Source organism: Ursus maritimus, unplaced genomic scaffold (genome assembly GCF_017311325.1).
Source record: "Ursus maritimus isolate PB19 unplaced genomic scaffold, ASM1731132v1 scaffold_10, whole genome shotgun sequence".
In the NCBI taxonomy this organism is placed as follows: domain Eukaryota; kingdom Metazoa; phylum Chordata; class Mammalia; order Carnivora; family Ursidae; genus Ursus; species Ursus maritimus.
Window position 1 is genome coordinate 5,207,406 of NW_024423344.1, and position 5,317 is coordinate 5,212,722.

Here is a 5,317-nt window from a genome sequence, read left to right on the forward strand (position 1 = left end):
GCCTTTGGGTGTTGTGAGACACCTTCAAAGCATTCTTATAAGAAACCATTTCACTCAAGAAGTTCAAGTTTGCATTCTATCATTTTTAGTCAAGAAAGTAAAGAAAATGTCATTGTTTCTAAAAATCCTATAGAAAACAGACAAAATGACAGTTATTTTGTATAGCAAGTGAAAATCAATCTTCATTCTAACTTTCTCTATGTGACAATATTTAATCTACCTTTGAAGATGTAAAGACTACACAAAAAGTGGTTATATAGAAATTTAGAAGAAAAGTGAGGGGTAATGAGAATTATGAGCATTCAAATGCATGGGTACTTTCAAGAAGGTAAAATTTCCTAACAAAATAGAAAGGTTTCATCAATCAGGAAGGCACACAGAAATAATTGCACTTCCAATCAAACCTTATCTTTTGAAGCCTGTCACCCATAGGAGTAAAGAAAGGAGGTAAACATATTTACCAGATTCAGGAAGAGAACTGTTATGGCAAAAGATAGTTTAGCAAGAACTTGCTAATCATCAGTGAAGCTTCAATGAAGATGCAGCCAGCTGGTCTACCACATACCAGACACCCTATTAGTCACTGTCACTGGGTAAATGAAGATGAAAGGATACACATCCTGGCTTCAGTTTGTTGTGGGGAGATAAATATTGATGAAGTATAATTATAGATTTATTTTCTAAGAACAGTTTTACTGAGCTATGCCATAAAATTCACCCACATAAAGTGCACAATGCAATGGTTTTGGTATATTACATTATTAACTTCTAAATATTATGATAAAATATTTTTAACAAAATTTGTCATTTTAACCATTTTTTTTTAAAGATTTTTATTTATTTATTCGACAGAGATAGAGACAGCCAGCGAGAGAGGGAACACAAGCAGGGGGAGTGGGAGAGAAAGAAGCAGGCTCATAGCAGAGGAGCCTGATGTGGGGCCCGATCCCATAACGCCGGGATCACGCCCTGAGCCGAAGGCAGACGCTTAACCACTGTGCCACCCAGGCGCCCCCATTTTAACCATTTTTAAGTGTATCATTCAGTGGCATTAATTACATGCACATTATTTTGCAACCATCATCACTATCTTTTGACAAAACTTTTTCATCCCTTGCTATAGAAACTTTATTAAGGAATAATCCCATTACCTCCCTCCCAGCCCCGGGTAAGCTCTAGTCTGATTTCTGTCTCTATTAATTTGCCTATTCTAGATATTTCATATAAGTGTAATCACATGATATTTGTCATTTTATGCCTGGCTTCGTTCACTTAGCATAATGTTGCTGAGATTCATCCATGTTACAGCATGTGTCAGAACTTCATTCCTTTTTATGGCTGAATGACATTCCATGATATGGATATGATGAAATATTTCTTAAAAATCTTCAAAGCATTCAAGAGCAAACCATCTAATATGAAACTGGTTGAGATCTGGAAAAGATTAGGAATTTAGAGGGGTGAGCTTGGGCACTCAGGGTGTTTTGCTCTGAAAATGTTTGCCAATCTGGAAAAGACAGCTGTGCATTTGAACTACACTTCTGAGAGGTCTGCTGGGCCATTCCAAGGAGTAAGGGTAAACTAGGAATACAGGTAAAATCCCCTCTGCTTTAGGATTGGATGCTGAAGGGAGGAAGGGTAAAATAGAAATAAAACAGCTCTTGCATGGATTTCAGCACAGTTTTGAATCATCTGGGTTGCCCAGAAAAATGACAAGTCCTAAAATTAGAAGCATGTGATCCAGATTACTAGTGCTTTGTGTGCTCTCTAGAGAAAGATGGCATCAAATTATTTCTAGAAGTAATTTTGCAAATACGGTCTCTAGTACTCAATAAAAGCAACAGGCATACATAAACAAGAATCAAAGAAACAACAGATATTGGAATTATCAGATGCAACTGTAAAGAAACTATGTTTATCATGTTGAGAAGAGTCAAATTTGAAATGTTCAGAAGGAAATTGGAAGCTATTAACAATGCCACAGCCAATTCAAAAAAGAAACCAGAAACAAATTCCAGAACTGAAAACATATAGCAATTAAGAACTTGGATAGATTCAGCATATTAAACCCAGCTGAAGACAGAATTAGTACATTTAAAGACAGACCAGACAGAAGCTATCTAAAATGAAGAACAAAGGATGAAAATAGAGAAGGGAAGGTAAGAGACACAGAGGATACATCAAGAGGTCTAACATACATTTCATTGGAGTCCCAAAAGTACACTGGCCAGCACAATATTTGAAGAGATAACGGCTCAAAATTTTCCAAAACATGAAAAAATGGTTAATCCTCAGATCTAAGAATCAGTAAATTCCAAGCAGGCTAACTAATAAGTAATCAGTAAGACAAACGAATCTGCAGCTAGATACATTATAGTGAAACTAAAAAATAACAAAGAGAAAAGTCTTAAAAAGAGTCAGAGCAGGAGGGAATAAAAACAGATAACCCTCAAAGAAGCAAGACTCAGATGAGCTATTGACTTTCCCATAGCAACAGTGAAGCCAGAAGGTGCGGGCATAGTTTGCAGAGTGTGATGAAAAAGCTGCCAACAGAAGTCTCTACCTGATGAAATATGCTCTTAAAATGAAATGAAATATTCTCATGATGAAACATTTGAAAAAAATAATGAATGAAATAAAACAAAGACTTAGTAGGCAAATGAAAATGGAGAGACTCTTCAGCAGATCCATATTGAAAGAAATTCTGAAGGTCATCTTTAAACCCACAATGAAAGTGAGAGGTGCAGGAAAGAATAAAAAGCACTCAAGATGGTAAACACACACTTGAATCCTAACGAATACTCACTATATGAATAATAAAAAGTATACATATACATATAAAAACAAAAAACATATAGTTTCCAAACTAATAGAGGAAATAATTAAAAATGGAATAATAAACAATGCAGTAATAATAAATATTAATAAAGAATACAAGAAAGGAGAAAAAAAGAGAACATAAAATAGGTGAAACAAGCAAATCATATAGTAAGATGACTGATTTAATGGAAATGAATTAGTATTTTAAATAAACTAGGTGATCCAGCTAAAAGGCAAAGAATATCAGAATAAGAAACAATATACCATGTATAAAAGACACACCAAACATTTAAGGATATAGTAAAAGCATGGAAAATATAACATGAAAGCATTAATCAAAAGAAAACTATGAAGGCTTCCTGGGTGGCTCAGTCAAGCATCTGCCTTTGGCTCAGGTCATGATCTCAGAGTCCTGGGATCAAGTCCCAAGTCGGGCTCCCTGCTCAGTGGGGAGTCTGCTTCTCCCTCTCCCTCTGCCCGCCCCCACTCATGCTCTCTCACTCTCTCTCAAAAAAATAAGTAAAATCTTTTTAAAAAATAAAGAAAACTAGGAGCTATAATGAATCAGGCAAAATAGATTTTGAGCAAAAAAGTGTAACTAGAGATAATCACATCATAATGACGAAAAAAAATTAAATATCAGGAAGCTATAACTAGCCTAAACTTGATGTTAGCAATATGTCCTCAAATCTATAAAGCAAAAATTGACCACATTACAATGGTAAATAGGTAAATCCACAACTATGGCAAGAGCTTTTTAACACATCTTTTAGTAAATGGTAGAATAAGCGGACAAAAGATCAAGAAATGGCCATTGCACCTAACAACTAGAAAAACACATTCTTTTTAAGCACATAAAACATGCTTACTATGTTGACCAAATACAGGATGATTAAGCAGGTCTCAATACATTTCAAAAGATTGAAATAATACAGAATTATACATGAGACTGTATTTTACACTGAGTAATCATTATAATGAAAATACTCATGTGAAAACCCTTGGAATGTAACTTAAAAAGTACATAGAAGTGGTTTATAGCCTTAAATGCATATTTTAGGAAAGACAAAAAGGTGGAAAATTAAAAATTAACGAGATAGGCATCTACCCAAGAAATAAGAAAAAGAACAGCAAAATAAACATGATGAAAGTTGGAGAGTATAATAAGTAGTTCAAAAATTAATAAAAAGAAAACAAACACAAAAAAAGGATCAACAACATCAACAGTTTGTTCTTGGAAGATGAATGATATTGACAAATTTCTCATGGGTCCAATCAAGACAGAAAAGAAGACACACACACACAAAAACGATATAAGTTAAATGTGAGTTTAACGTGATTTACATGATCTCAAAAAACACACACACACAATCTGAAAAATTGATTTGAAGAGGGATTTCAAAATTTGAAAAATCCCACCAACATAAGGGCTTATGAGAACAATGGGATGGGGCAGAAACTCAAAGTCCAGGAAGTGACCACTAACAAAATGAACACATGAATGATGAGTCCCACAGGAGAGCCCTTGATCACAGATCATAAAAATAGTCAGGCACAGTGCTGGCCCATGGAGAATGGAGCACAGGACTGGGTATGATCTGACACAAGCTGGAGGGAGGGGGGCTCCTTGCATTCAGGCACTTGATTTTATGTTCTTCCCATAAAGCTAAAAGTCTCCTTCTCAGCTAAGCAGAGGGCTTTCTCCTTTTCTGCTGCTGTTTACAAGTCAGCTCCCACTATCTTGAATTGCCTTGCTTAGAAAAAGATCTCCCATGAACCCATCCAACATCCACATTATTTGTTATCACTTGCCTATTTTCCAAGCAAGTATGACCTAACTTGCATGATGAAAAACACATATTGTAGCAGAACAGACTGTGACGCGAAGGAAAATGAGTCCATGGTTAAGAGTCTGGTATACATCATAAAAGGGCATCATCAACACTTTTATGCCAACATGATGTGGTCTGCTCTCACTCTCGAAGCTCTCACAGGCTCCTTGGCTTCCAGACTGAACTGGAACACGGGATTCATGTCCAGTTACTCCCAGGCCGGCTTGAATGTTCAGCCAGCAGCTCGTCCCCTCATGATCAGCAAAGTTGGCACCCAGCTCTAGGTCCTGAATGAAATTCCCCAAGAATATTATCTTTACCATCTTCTCCCCCATTCTGGCTGCCTCTGCCCCTCAGGCAGTCCCATCCATCCCTTTTTCCTTTCAGGCCAATGGAACATAAATCCCTCAATGAGTTTAGGCTTTATCAACCAAAAGCCAGGTGAGGGGTTAAGGCAAATTTATATCTAGTAACATATCCTTCTATTCTTTAACTGAGATGTATATAAAATGCAGTGGAGTATGGGAGAAGATGTGCCTCTGTCTGGAGTAGCTGTGAGAAACTTCCCAGAGCATTTAGTGCTCCAGGTGAGACTTTGAAACATGTTCCAGGCTGGTTAGCAGAGGAGACAGACATCTTAAAGATAAAGAAGATAAATCTGAAGC